The sequence below is a fragment of the Narcine bancroftii genome, chromosome 4 (assembly GCF_036971445.1).
Source record: "Narcine bancroftii isolate sNarBan1 chromosome 4, sNarBan1.hap1, whole genome shotgun sequence".
NCBI lineage: Eukaryota > Metazoa > Chordata > Chondrichthyes > Torpediniformes > Narcinidae > Narcine > Narcine bancroftii.
The window spans coordinates 175,980,453-175,998,701 of record NC_091472.1 but is presented as its reverse complement, the minus strand read 5'-3'; the positions used below and the strand labels follow the sequence as shown (position 1 = coordinate 175,998,701).

Genomic DNA, 18,249 nt, shown 5'->3' with positions numbered 1-18,249 from the left:
ACAAAGAAAAGATTATATATACTAAACAAATACAAAGAACCAAATTTCAGTAAAGTGTCAAAAAAAAAACAAAGAAACCTGAAATAAAAAAGATAAGGATCAAAATACAAAAGCACATCATCTGCATTACGATCCACTTCATTGATCTCAATCATTTCACTACTAGCTCGGATTGTTGCATTTTCTTTATTCAGAAGGGGTGGAATTCTATCTACACACCAATATGTTGCAGACATAGTGCCATACCCTAATGAATATTTCCTCCTTAATTGTACGTGATTTTCTCCGAGGGATACAACTCTGTATTTCTGTATTCCATCGTGTAATATTTAGTTGGGTGTTGGACTTCCACATGACCTCTACACACTTCCTGGCTACCGACGATATGACCTTCACAAACTAAATTTGGTATCTGGACAGTAAAAACCCATGTCCATAATGTTACCTAGAAGGTACAATTCCAAATCCTGTGGAAAATCCACCTTTGTAATTTTTTTTCAGAATGTCTCCCACGTCCTCCAAGAAGGATCTCACCTTTGTGGACAGCCAGGCTGAATGGATAGAAGTTCCAATCTCCACAACATACCAAAAGCACATTTCTGGTTTAGATTTATGTAATTTTTGTGTTGAGGTATAGTTGATACAGGAAATTGTACCTCTACCTGGCATTAATAACTCATTTGGATATTCTTCATGAGTAATCCAAGGTGGACAATCTCAACAAACTCTTTCCCTTAGTGTATAGCTGAGTCAAAATTTTCAGTTCAATTTCAAGTTTATTATCATTCAATGCCACAAGTACAACCCGACGAAACAGTGTTCTCTGGTCCTCGATGCAAAACATGCAGACACACAACCAGCCAAAACACACATACAGGCAGACAATACATATTGTACCCAGGACAAATATACATATACACATATATATAAAATTTGGTAAATATTAATGTCCCGTATGGTTAGTGCGAGCAGTTCCTTTGGTCATTAAGCATTCTCTACCCACGGGAAGAGAATGGTACTCCTGTATCTCTTTCCCAACTATTGAGTTTAACACTTTGCATAGCATTGCTGTGTGAACAAATTCTATCTTGCACTAAAGCCCCCCCCTGTTTTATTTCCTATTAGAGTCACCAGATGGGATCTGAATGAATTCTCCCTTTCTAGTCTTGGAATGCCGAAACAAATAAATCATTTCCCTATCAGTGTCTGATAGTTTATCACACATCAGAAATTGAACCTGGATTCTTTTGAAATTGCTGATTTTTAGTGTATTAACAGGCTGATGGATGTTATTTAACATCTGAAAATGGGATTAAATTAGCTTTTCTGATTTCAAGTTTTATGTTTTCCTGAAGACAATAACTAGCCAGATCACAGAACATTGTGCTTGGACTGGGATTCACAAACTCGCCTGGCAAGGTTAACGTAGTGCCAAATATACTAGTTCTTCCGCTAAATATCCAAGATCTGCCTTGACAGCAGTACGCACTCCAAGGAGAACCATGGGAAAATGTTTGTTCCGTGGAGATGCATCAGCATCTGCTGTTAATGCTGCCCTCAATTCTTGATGGAAACACTCAATGAAGCTTTTAGCCTGTAGATGATAAGCCGTAGTGCGAACACAGGTATGCCCAGAAGATCAGTGAGAGCTTGGGAAAACACCGACTCAAACTAAGACCCTCGATCCATTATAATAGTGACCGGAATACCAAAAGATGGAATCCAACAATCCACAAAACCTATTGCGTCCATTTCTGCAGAGATGTCAGAGATAGGAATGTCCTCCTGCCACCTTGTAGTCCGGCCTTCACACATGAGCAGACAAGTATATCCCTGAGATGGCAGAAGACCTACCAAGTCTAGGTGCATGTGCTGGAACAACAAAATCCCCCAGCTTGGATTTTGTGTGTCTGGACACTACATTTAAAGCATTGACACAGCAAACAAGTCCTTGCCCATAATCCAATATCCCGTTTAACATATGGCCAGGTGAAATGTTCCGTAACTAGTTTGATTGATGCTATTCTACCATGATGTGATAGATTTTGAAGAGACTCAAAGATCTTCCACCTTATAGCCACTGACACGAAAGGCCTAGGCCTTCCTGTGGAAAAATCGCAGATTAACATTTCACCTGATTCATCAAGGGTCACATCTTGAAAATTGAGACCAGAGTTGATCCAACAATACCGGATGAGATCGAGATCAGTGTGCTGTGCAATGGCGCAACCACAACAATGTTATTTTACTTGACAGTAAGCGGTTGCCTTGAGAATGCTAGCTTTTATTGTCCATTCCCAATTACCCAAAGCTGATTGAACATCTCGGAGGACACTTTTGAGTCATCCAGATGGGGGGGTCATTCCATCTCCAAACTAAGTTATTTAAAACTGGCAGATCACCTTCACTGAAAATCACCTTGTATTGAATATGTTTCTGTAACTGTATTTAGGTTTCATGGTCTTCATAATCAATAAAGATTTTTATTCCAGGCTTATTGAAAGTTTGGATTTATGGATCCCAGTTCACATGGTGGAATTCAAACCCATGTCTCCTAATCAACATTCCAGGACTCTAAATATTAGTCCAGGAACTGAACACCATTTTGCTGGGCAGGTGATCAGCAAGACCCAGAAGGAGAGGTCCAAGAATAAATGGAAATGGGTACTCATCAACCCATTTGGTGTGAACATCCAAGACTGTGCATGCCTTCGACAGCACGGGATTCGAACCCCAGTCCCCATCACTGGCGCTGTAAAGGTGTTGCACTAACTACTACCTCAACTGTGTCGCCCTTAGCTTCCATCACGTCCCAGTTTTTTACTTTCCCCCTTTTCTTCCCTCCTACCTATCACCTGCCCACCTGCACTCCTTCACCTCCCCCAACCCTTCTCCCCCAAAATGTTCTTTTCTTGATGAATCTGATGAAGGGTTATGGCAGTTTGGGGAACCCCAGTTGATTAGGGTTAATCAGTAAAAAGGTCTGTCATTTAATTTATTTAATCTGTCAATGCATTTTAAACATATTGAGGCCTTCTTTTGAGTTATGAAAGCGAAATGGAAAGCTGCAAATTGTGACAGACTGCATTCAGCAGATGATTTACTTGGTGTTTTTTTTTGTGTTGAAATTGATAAAGAAAGATAAGCTTGAACAATTATGGCACTTAGCCTTGTTCCTGTGCTCAGATTTATTGTAGAAGACTAGATTTACTGGATATTTACTATTCTTAATTCGGTTTGAAACACCAAGATATGAAGGAACATTCTCTTCCATTTTAGATAAGCTGTACCTCTGGACAACCAATTTAATTTGCTCAGTTTTCAGGTGGTCCTTATGAAGCCATTTGCGTGATTTCAATTGGCAGTTTGCTTGCAGAACAAATGCTCAAATCTTCATGAAACGTTGAGGCTCCTTGCTGCCTGCATCCTTCCAAATATGCAAGAGCTGGTTGTAAAATGTAGAGGTGATGGTTTCCCATGATGAAACAAGAAGATATAGGCATGAATAGCGGGGGCCATGAAGTGGCACAAGAGGTGAATTTTGTGCTAATACCTTGACAAAGTGTAGAGCTCGTCGAAAGAACCAAAGAATTGTTGATCCAACCCAAGGCTTTTATTAGCAAAAGACAGGAGCTCTTCACAGGTGGCCGACCAGTCCGGAATGATCCGACCTGGCTAGGGACACAACCCTTTAAGGCCCAGACAATAGGCGTGGCTTAGCTCTCAGCCAATCGCTTTAAGCACAGTCTAGATACAGTAACTATATAGACTATGTACATTGGTGATAGATCTGTACTATCACACAATCAAGTTTTGGGTTTTGGACATTTGAGGAATGAACTCTGACCAAGCTGTGAGTATTAATGCACATGGAAATTTGGTGGATCATGCAGCATGGTAATAAGCCCTTTTGGCTCTCGGGGCCGTGCTGCCCAATTACATCCCATTGACCCACAACCCCCAGTCTGTTTTGAAGGGAGGAAACCGGAGCCCCTGAAGGAAACCCACGCAGACATGGGGAGAAAGTACGAACTCCTTCCAGACAGCACAGGATTCAATCCCCAGTTGCTGACGCTGTAACAGCGTGGTGCTAACCTCTATGCAAACCATAATGCGAAGCCCATTTCTCCATTTTACCCACGGCTGGTATTATTGCCTTCCCTAGGTCTGTGAAGTGAAACTAATGTTGCTTTTCTTTACATCCTTCTTTAATGAGAAAATTCCGTTGAGGCAAGTGAGTGAGATTGGAATATGTCCTTTAGTAGGACCGTGCATTCGACCACTGAACCACCAGGCATTCTGTAGCACATAATAAAAATTACCCAGCTGTGACATTATGTTTTAGAAAAAACTCTTGAGCAGCAAAATGAGTTTAATACTGAAAGACCTATGCCTCATCCACTTCTGGGAAGTAATTAGTCATTCCAATTAAATTCCTCCCACCCCAGATGCAGTTGAAATGATACTGGATCCATCGAGACACAGAACAGTTTTGCAAGCCACAAGAGTGTTGAACTCTTAATAATAGCATTGAATGTGCTTATCTTGGTGTGAACTCAACATATGTGAAGGCAAATATTTGTCCTTGTGAGTTCAAAGGACTACATTTGCCTTTATGCCATCAAATCGGAACACGGATATGATGGGGAGATAAGTAAACACGTTGTATTTCGGCCTCTTTGACTGTCTATAATGATTTACATTAAAAGTCTTCCTTATGATCCACAATGCTATCAAAATATGTTTTTTGTTACAGTGCTTCCTTCAAGATCCTAAAACTTTTCTAAGGTGGGGGCATAAAATATTTGCTTTGAGAAACACAGGGCCCAAGGGAAAGTTTGAACTATGATTTTGGGGCATCTTTTATGAACTCATAGCTGCCCCCAAAGGCATTAGAATGCCTTTGATATGCATTAGAATAGTTGTCATTTGTGACCAGTGAGAACTAACTGAGAATCAGTAGATATGTACGCCGGAGTTTTCTGTTTAATTGATATTGAGTTAAGGGATAAATGTTTAAATTTTATTTCTGGAAACTTCTCTAACAGTTTTCTTTTCACTTTTTGCCTTAGCCGGAATGGACTCACAAGGCCGATGAAGTGGAGAGAGCCAAGACATTACTGGATAGTGGAAGGTGTTGAATTTTCTAATTTCAGCTGCCCGTACCCTGATCCAGTTCCACCATTTCCATTTGCCTTTCATCTGTACCCATTTTCCTAGCCCACTGCAGAAAGTGATTTGCACTCTCCCTTCCCTCTCCACCCCCACTTATATGGACACCACCTCTACTTCCTTGCCTGTCTCACCACCCTCATCTTTAGCCGCTTTCAGGTGGCCAGAATACCCGACTGTAAAGCCGCCTATTCTACCGCAATGCGGCTGTCGAGTGGCTACCTGAAAGTGGAGAACCCGGCCAGGAGGAGCACTTACCTAACCCTCCTCGGGTAGATATATTCTCCAGCTCGGAGAATCCCCTGTTGTACCTGAAAGCTGCTTTCAGCTGCCTAGCACTCTCCACTGCCTGAAAGTCCCCAGGCACTGGATATAAGGGCTGGGGCGGACGGCGCAGGATGCCAGGGCTGGATGCCAGGGCTGGGGTGGCCAGTGCGGGATGTCAGCGCTGGGGCCAGTCGGCCACTGACATCTTGCACCAGCCGCCTCAGCGCTGACATCTGTGCCAGCCGCCCCAGCACTGACATCCCACGCTGGCCACCCCAGCCCTGATGTCCCGCGCCAGCCACTCCAGCCCCGTAGTCCCACACCGGGGGGCTGTCAGGCAGCGAGGAAGGGGCTGTCAGCAGCAGGGAGGCGAGCTATCAGATGGATGCCCCGACTCAGGAGCCAGTGTTTGCTCCACGGCACCTCTCCCCGCTTTGGGCCTTTCAGGTGGCATAACACTGCCTTCAGTGCTGCCACCTGAGCGTCCATTCGCAAACACCCGCAGCCGCCCCAGAGCCGCATTTTCCTGGCGATTCCACCTGAAAGCGGCTTTTATCTGTTCAGTGTCCTATTAACCCATAGATCCTCCTGAACTCTTCCCCCTCCACCTCCTTTTCATGCTTGTTATCTCCTCCTCCTGCAAAAAAGGGCCCTGTTGCCCATCCATTTCTCTCCATGCATGCTGCCTGGCCCACTGAGCCCATCCAGCCTCTTATGCATCCTCTTAATGCAGTATGTAGTGATTGACACACTAAATACAATCAAATCATCACTTTTTTTTTCCTCTACTTTTGCAATGTGCATAGTTTTTGTTCAATGTTCTTTAGTTTGAAAACTGACTGCATTAAGCTGCCTGTTTGGACAAATTTGATCCAAGTAGAACATAACTCAATCATATGTTTTATCAGGTCAATTCTGTTAAATAACAGATTAAACTTCAAAAATATATCCCCTTAGCTGCGTTTAAAAACAGTCTACACTATGATAATAGAATTTGAATGTTGGGAAAAACACTTCTTATTTTATTTGAAGCCCGCATAAAATGATATACCGTATATTTCAGCGTATAAGTCGACCTTCAGATAAGATGCATTCCCATTTTCAGCCACACTTTCATGGTTTTATCATATATAATCAGGTGTGTAAGATGACCCCCAATTTTCTGCAAGGAATGTGCGCCGGAGACTGGTGTCTGGGCCTCCCAGCAACAACCCAAATTTTGTTACAACACCCTGTAGTGCGCGTCAAAAGAACCAAAGACTTGTTAATCAGAACCAAGGTTTTTATTAACTAAAAGACTGGAATATATCACAAGTAGGTCGACCAGTCCAGAATGACCTGGTCTGGCTAGGAGCAATCCTTTAAGACCTGCCAATAGGTGTGGCTACACTCTCATCCAATCACAGTCATCCTACACTACCATCTGTACATATGTACATATGTACATATACACATTGGTGATAGAATCTGTACTATCACACACCCCAAGTAACAAATATGTAAATTAAGCAAGCAAGTTAAAAAAATAAATCTTTGCTTCTGGGCGGGAAGATGCTAAATGTAGCTGGGTCCAAGACTTCAGCATCGACTTCAGCTGGAGTTGGTGATGGCGACTCCATTTTCAGCATCGGGTGTGGTACCGTCCACAATGAAGAAATTGCCTCACTGTCCAAGTGTGCTTGGTGCAGGATTCATGTCGGATCCAAGGCAGGAGCGGGAACTTTGGGTCCCGGGCAGGAGCAGGGACATTGGACTCACAGGCAGGAGTGGAGATGTCGGGCTCGACAATTGTAAAGTGTGTGGGTGGGTTATTGCAGTGGTGGGGAGGTGTTAGGGAGTGGCGGTGCCGGCAGTGGGAAGGCGCTTGGGTCGTCTTATACACCAAATCTATGTCGAGCATTTTTTATAGTTGAATTTAAGGTCTCATTTTTGTATCTGGTGTATAAGGACGACACATGGTAACTGTCCTATGTTTTATCATGCAATCAGTTGGATGTGATATGGTGTTAACAAATCTTGCACAAGCTCTTCTACCTCTGAGATGAAAGCCAGTGGCCGATAGTTTTCTCAGAGAGGAAGTTTCCATTTGAAACCCCATTGAGGGCATATCAGAAGACCTAGTGCATAGTATATCCTGTCAGTATATTTCCAGTGTACTTCGGCCTACTGGGCAGGAGCGGAGATCTTGAGCTCTACAATCTAGCATGGAGTGGCCAATTTTGGCTGAGCAGCAATGTATTTATTTTTTGGAGATCTGGGTGTTTTCATCAAGGTCACCGTTTCATACCCATCTTTAATTGACTGTGACAAGGTGTGTTTCATACACTATTTCTGAACTGCTGTAGTTGGCGGGGAATTCCAGGATTTAGAATTGTCAACCAGGAAGGAGCAATGATACATTTCCAATTCAGAATGTTGTGCTACTTTGATGGCAGCATTCATGGTGTTTCCATGTGCCCGTTGCCCTTGACCTTCTTGCTACCATAGGCTGTAGCTCTGGGAGATTTTAAAATATCCAAGACTAATAACTATAGTACATGTTGCAGAAGGTACATATTGTTGCCAATGGTGAAGGAAATGAATACTTAATTGATGGATGGTGTGCCAACCAAGTGTACAGTTTTGTCTTGAATGATGTTGAGTTTTTCAGTATTCAGTACTCACCCAGACTCGTGGAGTGTATTCAATCCTAATGCTTTGTAGGAAGATGAAAATAGCTGGTCTGTTCAGAGATGAACCATTTATTGCTGGATACCCATCCTCTGACCTTCTCTGTGGCTGCATTATTTATGGGACTTGTTCAGTTGAGTTGCTGATTAATTGTAACAGGCAGAAAGTTGATGGTAAGGGATCGATCAATTGTAACGTGATTGACTTTTAAGGGATAGGTGATTAGGCTCTCATTTCTTGGTCCAATGTCTGGCTTTCTGTGCCCTAATATTGTTTTGTTCTTGAGGCATCCAGATGTTGGCTTCTTCCCTTGCTCAAGAATTGCAAATGGAATTGAACAATGTGAACATCCTTTTTTCTGACCTTTTCCTCGATGATAAAACAGCTTAAGAGGGCTTGTTCCAGGAAACTCAGAATTCCAAGAGTGGTGTCCTGGGGCGAGGATGAGTGAGGTAACTGTTGGAGGTACAACAGTGTAAAGACAACCATCTTTCTTTTCTGCAAGGTTTGACTCAAACCACTGGAGTGTTGGCATCCTGATTCCCTTGGACTTCCATTATTCCTGGGCTCCTTTTATATCAAATTTGGTGAAATGATGCCTTGATCTCAAGGACAGTTCCTCACCTCTGTTTCTCAAGAGTATTAACTTCTTCACTGACCTTCAGCCAATGGAACAGAATTTTTCAATTGGACTGCAACCCATCTTGCCTTCTGATTTAGTCTCTGAAACCAAACATGAAATTCCAAAATCAAAATGATGTAGATGTTAAAAAAAAAATTTTAATACTTGAAACAAAAAATATACAAATAATTACAATCTGCAGAAAAAGAGACTGATTTAAAATGTATGTTATTGCCTCTTCATCAACAAGTTAGGTCTCTTGAAAATATTAAACTGAATCCTAATGACTATTTTCAACTCTATTTCCTGCTTTGATGTTAAGAGCTGGTTTCTCTGAGCGACTGTAGTCTGCCTTGTTGTATTTGAAAGATAGTCTGGAGACTAGTGATGCAAAGTATTTTTAATTTTTAAATAAAATTTAGACATACAATATGGTAACAGGCCATTTTGGCCCATGTGTCTGTGTCGGCCAATTTACACACCATTAACCTACATGCCTGTATGTTTTTGAACAGTGGGAGGGAACCGTAGCCCCCGGGGAAAACCCACGCAGATATGGGGAGAATGTACAAGCTCCTTACAGACAGGGCAGGATTCGAACCCCGGTCCGGTCCTGGTCACTGGTGCTGTAAAGGCGTTGTGCTAACTGCTACTCCAACTGTGCCATCCTATGTGGAGCCCATGGGAACATGCAGTGAATTTACAAGGTTTTTTGAGGCTGTGGTCAGTGAGTTGCATTGTGGTGCTTGCTGTTTGCCATTTTAATAGAAAAGAGACCTGTGTCCAACTTGTGTGGTTAGTACCTTTTGATGCATATTCCAACCTTTCACTGATTTCTGACACCCTTGAATATTATCCCAAAGGAATCTCTGAATCCTGCCAGGAGATTGTAACTCTAAAAGTAGTTCCCAGTACGTGAAATGACAGTTACGCCATATTTGTTGATGGCCTTTTTAAAAAAAATAACTCCTTGCATTCCTTTGATTTAGAGAAATATGGTAAAGCCTGTAAAACTAAAAGAGACAGTTTATTGTGATGAAAAACTGGTTTCATTGTTTTTCCAGCCAGATTTAAAATGTATTTGGGTATTGTGAATAGGGAAGGTTGGGGTTGAAATTGAGTGGATGTTGAAAATTCCAGAGAACAAACCCAGGTCACTCAAAAAAGTAATAAGATGACAACAAGTTAAAGCTTTACAAACAGAAAAAATTGGTGCCATTGTCAGAGCTACTGGTGCACATCTGGGGAGAGTGCACAGTACTACTCGGAATAGTTCAACTGCTCAGTCTAACGCTAACCGCTCTATACAGGCTCCAAAAGGCTTTTTAAAGGAACTGATGATGTTATATTTAGAATCCTGTGGCTGCGGGATCCGGGCTCAAGATGGCGGCTCCTGTGTACAGAAGCAGGAGGGGTTGCAGACTTCAAGGGAGGAGTGGACTGGTGCAGGGCACCAGTAATGGGGAGAACATCCCCTGTTGAGAAGGCGAAGCAGACAAGATGACCCTAAGGACAGTGACCATGGTGGCGGACCAGCGAGGGGCTCTGCAATTAAAGAACACACGCAGGCGGTGAGCTGTTGGTGACATGCGGGCAAGGGTCCCGCACAGGCTGCGAGCTGCTGACGACTTGAGGTCAAAGGACCCACACCAGGCTGTGGTCTGTTGGAAGTCTGCTCAAAAGAACCAGAATCAAACAGAATTTATTGTCATGTACGCCTTGAAGTTTGGTGTTTTGTAGCAGCATCATGGTGCAGACATTCATACTATAACCACCTTACAACATTACTATAAAAAAAATTGTGCACAAAAGGTAAGGCAGTGTCTTTGGTTCAATCAGCGGGGAAGAAGCTGTCCTTGTGCCGTTGAATGCTTGCCTTTAGGTGCCTGTTGTTATGAGCCCAAAGGACCCCAAAACCCAGCAGCAATAGACATTCACCAAGACAAGTGGTTTTCAAGATAGAAGTTATTTTTAATCAACTTCAAATATGAAAATAAAATCAAACTTTAACTTAACTCTATACTTATACTATATACTAACTCAAATTACCCCCTTCTAATTCTAAGCGCAAGTGTATGTAATGTGTGCGTAAATTCAAGAAAAGTTCTTTGGTTCACAGTTCAATCTTACTTCTCCTTCTTCCAAATTCTCTGGTTGCAGGCAATCACCATACTGTGCACAGTATTTAACATGTATAAAGTTCACCAGGCTTGGTGCTTGAAAGGTAAATGTTTATCGCTCAGGAAGGTTCATGTAGGGTTTGCAGAGAGAGATGTGTTGCTCCAGGTCTTCCACAACTGAGGTACCACCACTAGTCACCTCAGTGTCTCGCTGATGAAACTTGCCCCATCAGGGTTTTTCAGATGGTAACCTCTTTCTTTCAGGTTACTACAGAGCTCCTTCTGTACCTCTTATTCCAAGAGAAACATCAGACAGATAGCACTTCCAGCCATCCTCTATCTCTCTCTCCAACTGAAACTCCAAAGAGAGCATGTGACTCATATCTTGCAAAACCCCCACCTTCTCCAGTTCTTTCTTCTTCTCAAGTTGTTATCTTAGGTATACAAAATCCAGAATTGTCCTTTCTGTGAGCACTTTGCAGAAAGGGTACTGATAGACAGTATGACTCCAGCAAGACAATGGTCAAGCATTTTATGAAGTCAGTTCAATTAACACCTACTTCAGTCTTTCAAATAAGATCTGTTTTAATAAATCTTATATAAGATTGTTACACTGTACCTTTTTTCGAATTGTAGCAGAGTGAAGAGGGCATGGCCTGGCTGGTGGGAGTCTTTGAGGATAGTGGCTGCTTTTTTAAAGACACCACCTCATGTAGATGTCCTCAATGGAGTGAAGTCAGGTGCCTGTGATGTTGCAGGCTGAGTTAACAACCCCATGGAGTTTATTCTTGTCCTGAGTATCAACAACCAGAACTGAGAACTAGGTTTCAGAACCAGGATTTGAGAGGGTTCTTAGGACAATAAGGGCTCCCAAATGGCTCATGGGCACTGAAAGCCTCCTCATCGTGTCAGGAATTTTGATCTGGGCTCAGATTAACAATGGTTTGAACCAAACTGGAATCTTAAACACTCAGTGACCCTGAGGGAACCCTCTTTTGCTTCTCTTTTTTGGACTGTGCCAGGCAAAGCTGATGGTGAATCTTTGTCTTATTGAATACTAAAGGCAATTTCGTGTAATATGACATTTCTTCAACTAAACAACCTCCAGCTAAACAAAGACAAATCTGAGATCATCCTATTTGCCCCTCCCCCCCAACTCCACCAAAATTATCACCAATACCTGTTGGAATCTAGGGGTTAAAACATTATGAAAGAAATGATTAATTAATAAGTTGATATGTACTAAGAGGAATGTGATTAAGTGGCAATCACAGCATGGAGCAAAGTTGGCTGAGCAAAATTGTCTGCTCCAAAATACAGGGAGAGGAAATGCATAAAACGATTTAGGAGGAATGCTCAAACTGAAGGAGGTGGTGAGTAGCACAGGAGACACAGGCCAGACCAGAACAAAGAATGGCCTGCAAGAAACAAAGGGAATGGAAAACCAGTCTAGGAGGAAGATTAAGGCATGAGGAGGTGTTAAAGAGAACAGCAGAAATTGGCCAGACAGGAACAGAATGGTGATTAGAAATATCTGGGGATGAATTAATTTCTGATCAAATCAACAGGATAGTCTGGCCTGGAGGATTAAGATGGGAGTGCTACACCCCAGATATCTGCAAAACAGGAAATGACTTGTGATAACCCTTACGCAAAAAAATCTAGCAAAGGAAGCCAACTTTTGTTCTGTATGATAAGGTTGATCTATATAAACTGAGCCAACTGGACAATAGGGGTCAGTCTTGGGGAGTAGCTCACTGTGCAGGTGACCTATGAACTAATGATTGACCCAGAGCTCTGTTAAGTTTTATTCTTGTGCTGTGTAATAAATTGACTGTTGAACCGAATACCTTCTCCTATCACTTCATTCAAAGAACACGCTGGACTCAGACTACACATAGACTAAATTCTTTGGCTTGGCTTCGCGGACGAAGATTTATGGAGGGGGTAAAAAGTCCACGTCAGCTGCAGGCTCGTTTGTGGCTGACAAGTCCGATGCGGGACAGGCAGACACGGTTGCAGCGGTTGCAGGGGAAAATTGGTGGGTTGGGGTTGGGTGTTGGGTTTTTCCTCCTTTGCCTTTTGTCAGTGAGGTGGGCTCTGCGGTCTTCTTCAAAGGAGGTTGCTGCCCGCCAAACTGTGAGGCGCCAAGATGCACGGTTTGAGGCGATATCAGCCCACTGGCGGTGGTCAATGTGGCAGGCACCAAGAGATTTCTTTAGGCAGTCCTTGTACCTTTTCTTTGGTGCACCTCTGTCACGGTGGCCAGTGGAGAGCTCGCCATATAACACGATCTTGGGAAGGCGATGGTCCTCCATTCTGGAGACGTGACCCATCCAGCGCAGCTGGATCTTCAGCAGCGTGGACTCGATGCTGTCGACCTCTGCCATCTCGAGTACTTCGACGTTAGGGATGAAAGCGCTCCAATGGATGTTGAGGATGGAGCGGAGACAACGCTGGTGGAAGCGTTCTAGGAGCCGTAGGTGGTGCCGGTAGAGGACCCATGATTCGGAGCCGAACAGGAGTGTGGGTATGACAACGGCTCTGTATACGCTTATCTTTGTGAGGTTTTTCAGTTGGTTGTTTTTCCAGACTCTTTTGTGTAGTCTTCCAAAGGCGCTATTTGCCTTGGCGAGTCTGTTGTCTATCTCATTGTCGATCCTTGCATCTGATGAAATGGTGCAGCCGAGATAGGTAAACTGGTTGACCGTTTTGAGTTTTGTGTGCCCGATGGAGATGTGGGGGGGCTGGTAGTCATGGTGGGGAGCTGGCTGATGGAGGACCTCAGTTTTCTTCAGGCTGACTTCCAGGCCAAACATTTTGGCAGTTTCCGCAAAGCAGGACGTCAAGCGCTGAAGAGCTGGCTCTGAATGGGCAACTAAAGCGGCATCGTCTGCAAAGAGTAGTTCACGGACAAGTTTCTCTTGTGTCTTGGTGTGAGCTTGCAGGCGCCTCAGATTGAAGAGACTGCCATCCGTGCGGTACCGGATGTAAACAGCGTCTTCATTGTTGGGGTCTTTCATGGCTTGGTTCAGCATCATGCTGAAGAAGATTGAAAAGAGGGTTGGTGCGAGAACACAGCCTTGCTTCACGCCATTGTTAATGGAGAAGGGTTCAGAGAGCTCATTGCTGTATCTGACCCGACCTTGTTGGTTTTCGTGCAGTTGGATAATCATGTTGAGGAATTTTGGGGGCCATCCGATGCGCTCTAGTATTTGCCAGAGCCCTTTCCTGCTCACGGTGTCGAAGGCTTTGGTGAGGTCAACAAAGGTGATGTAGAGTCCTTTGTTTTGTTCTCTGCACTTTTCTTGGAGCTGTCTGAGGGCAAAGACCATGTCAGTAGTTCCTCTGTTTGCGCGAAAGCCGCACTGTGATTCTGGGAGAATATTCTCGGCGACACTAGGTATTATTCTATTTAGTAGAATCCTAGCGAAGATTTTGCCTGCAATGGAGAGCAACGTGATTCCCCTGTAGTTTGAGCAGTCTGATTTCTCGCCTTTGTTTTTGTACAGGGTGATGATGGTGGCATCACGAAGATCCTGAGGCAGTTTTCCTTGGTCCCAACAAAGCTTGAAAAACTCATGCAGTTTGGCATGCAGAGTTTTGCCGCCAGCCTTCCAGACCTCTGGGGGGATTCCATCCATACCTGCTGCTTTGCCACTTTTCAGTTGTTCGATTGCCTTATATGTCTCATCCAGTAAGGTAAAGCCAGAGTCCGACATACCCTTGGCAATTTAGCCTCCCTCATTAAACCACACGTCAAATCCCTAGGTGTGATATTCAATTCCACCTTCCAAGTTTGCTGAACAAATCAATGCAATAAAGCAAGCTAGCTTTTTCCAGCTCCGCACTGTTCCCAAAATCAAATAATTCCTGTCACTGAAAGATGTCGAGAATGTTATCCATGCCCTCATTTTCTCCCATTTAAACTACTCTAACTCTCCTTACATGGAATTAGTCAGTCATCATTATCCCATCTGCAACTGGTTCAGAGTCTGGTAACAAGGCTGACAGGAGCCAAGAAAAAGGGCCCTATCACTCCTATTCTCACCTCCCTTCTCTGGTTGCCAGTACAGTTCAGGATAGATTTTAAAGTTCTCCAGTTTGTTTACAAAGCCATCAATTGACTAGCCCTTACCCCGCCACCCCCCCCACCCCACCCCGCAATATCACTGATCTAATGCCCTACTGTACTTCAAGACCCGTCAGATTGGCTAATTTAGGGAGCTTGGTTGTTCGCTCTCAAATTGCAAACTCAAAAGAGATTGATCCTTCACGATAGCTGCCCCCAAACTGTGGTACAATATTCCTCCCTCTGTCAAATGAGCCCCTTCCATTAACTCTTTTAAATCCAGATTTAAGCTGTATTTTTTTCTGTATTGTTTTGAAGTGATTGTTGATTGTTGCCATGTTGTATGAACAATTCTAAATCTTAGGTGTCCGTTTTATATTGCTCGTTTAATAGCTGCTTAAGTTAAGATATAATTTATGATCTGTTCAGCACTTTGGTCAATGTGATCATACATAACCATATAACAATTATAGCATAGAAACAGGCCAAATTGGGCCTTCCAGACAATGCCGAACACTTACTCCCACCTAACCCCACTGGTCTACACACAACCCATAACCCTCTATTCATTTCCCATCCATCTACCTCTCCAACTTCTCCTTTAATGCTAATATCGAGTCTGGCTCCGCCACTTCATCTGGAATGAAGTCCCCTCCCTCATGTTTCCTCTAAAATTTTGCCCCATAACTCTCATCTCTTTTCCTCTCGTTTGTATCTCCCTCTTTCTTAAAGGAAAAGAGTCTCTCCACGTCAACTCTATCTATACCCCTAAAACAAAATTAAATACCTCAATCAAATCCCCTCTCATCCTTCTACACTTCAAAGAATAAATACCTAACTTATTTAACCTTTCCGTATAACTTCGACCCTGTAACCCCAGCAACATTCTAGTTAATCTTCTCTGCCCTCTCTCCATTATTGATATCTTTCCTATACTTTGGTGACCAAAACTGTACACAATACTCCAAGTTTGGCCTAAACAATGCCTTGTACAATTTTAACATAACATCCCACCTCCTATACTCAATGCTCTGATTTATAAAGGCCAACATACCACAAGCTCTCTCCATCGCCCTATCCATGTGACTTCACCTTCAGGGAACTATGTACCATTATTCCTAGATCCCTCTGTTCTACTGCACTCTTCAGTACCCTACCATTCACCATGTATGTCCTATTTTGATTAGCCCTACCAAAATGTCACATTATCTGCATTAAACTCCCATCTTTCATCCTTCAGCCCACTCTTCTAACTGGCCTAAATCCCTCTGCAAACTTTGAAACCCTTCTTCACTATCTACAGCTCCACCTATCTTAGTACTTACTAATCCAATTTACCATCCCATCATCCAGATCATTAATGTACATGACAAATAGTAACGGAGCCAAAATTGAACCCTGAGGCACACCACTAGTCACTGGCTTCCAATCTGACAAAGAGTTATTTACCACTGCTCTCTGGCATCTCCCATTCAATGATTGTCGAATCCATTTTCTACTTCAATGTTACCCTCATCAACTTTCCTAGTAACCTCCTCAAAAAATTCGATAAGATTTGTCAAACATGATCTTCCCCTCACAAATCCACTTTGACTGTTCCTAATCAAACCCTGCCTATCCAGATATTTATACCATCTCTAAGAATACTTTTCATGAACTTCCTATAATTACTAGATTTACTCCTAGTATCTTTTTTCAACAATGGAACATGAGCTACCCTCCAATCTTCCAGCACCATCCCGTTACTAATGATATTTTAACTATGTCCGTCAAAGCCCCTACGATTTCTACACTGGACACTTATCCTCCTTTATCTTCTTTAAAAATGCCATCATCATTTCCATAACTTCCTCACTTATTTCCCTTACTTTACGCAGATCAACATCATTCTCCTTAGTAAATGCTGAAGAAAAAAAAACAGTTCAAAATCTCAGGGCCCTATCTCTTTTGGCTTCATGCACAGCCATCTACTCTCATCCTCAAAGGGACCAATTTTATCCCCCACTATCCTTTTGCTCCTAATATGTCTGTAGAAACCCCTTGGATTTATTTTCACCTTACATGGCAAAGTCACCTCATATCTCCTCTTACCCTTTTTAATTTTCTTTTTAAGATTCTTTTTACATTCTTTATATTCCTCTAACACCTCATTTACACCTTGAGTTGAGGGTCTCAATTGGAGAAAGGCCAATTTTGTGGTAATGAGAAAGAATCTCAGAAGAGTTGATTAGAATAAGCTGTTTTCTGGCAAGGCCTTCAAAGGCGAAATATTGTGGGTGCAGAGTTTGCATGCTGCTACCAGAATTAAAGGCAAAGTTAACAGGGATAGGGGAGTTTGGTTTTCCGGGAATATAGGTGATATGATTAAAAAGAAGAGAGAAATGTATAACTGGTATAGGCAACAAATGAAATCCTTGTAGAGTATAGAAAAAGAAAGAAAATACTAAAGAAGGAAACCAGGAAGGCAAAAATAAGGAATGAGGGTGCTTTGGCGGATAATGTGAAGGTAAATCCAAAGGGTTTCTACAAGTATATTGAGAGTAAGAGGATAACAATGGAATAAACAGAAAGGGTAGGCAGGTTTTTGTACTTTTTTAAAGGACTATATGGGCCGGCCCAACATTGAGGGCTGAGGGGCTGTACTGTGCTACAGTCATTTATGTTCTATATTCTATGTTCTACTTCATGCTGTTTACACCTTTTGTACACCTCTCTCTTTTTTCTGAACCATATATTTAATATCCCTTGAAAACCAAGGCTCCCTAAAACTTTTAACCTTTCCTTTCATCCTAACAGGAACATACCATCTCTGTACTCTTAAAATTTCACCTTTGAATGGTCTCCATTTTCCTTCTACATCCTCCCCATAAAACAATAGTATCTGATCTGGAGCCTAGCACAAACTTGAGATATGGCATTGGTTTTAAAGTTTAGCTGCCATTGTAATGGGATTTTTAAAAAAAACCATGAAATAGCAGAAGCATAACACATTAGAAGTCACAAGGTTAAAGTAATCCTGGAATTCAAATAAGGAAAAATTTTTTGACACCACACTGTTAGTTATCATTTGGAATACATTAAAAAAAGAGGGTATGAGGAGCACAGATCCAGTGGTAGTTTTTAAAATGGAATTAGATAAAATCCTGAAAGTAAAAATAATTTTGCGAGGGTCTGGGGAAATGGCACTGACTGGATTGCTCAGAGAAGACTTGATGCGCCAATGGTTTGCGCCTGTGTTGTCATGAATGAACAAATCGATCATTCTGATGACAACACGCTTGGATTTTGGCCAAGTAGAAATTTAGATTGAAGGAATAGCAGTTACC

General features: G+C 42.6%; 1 long non-coding RNA gene across 1 annotated transcript in view; it reads left to right on the top strand.

The window, feature by feature from the left end:
* LOC138759984 (uncharacterized) overlaps positions 1-18,249 on the top strand; it is a 109,028-nt gene that overhangs the window by 46,957 nt on the left and 43,822 nt on the right. Inside the window, exon 2 of the long non-coding RNA XR_011355299.1 lies at positions 5,073-5,134. This is a non-coding gene — a long non-coding RNA (uncharacterized lncRNA). The remainder of the gene's footprint in view (positions 1-5,072; positions 5,135-18,249) is intronic.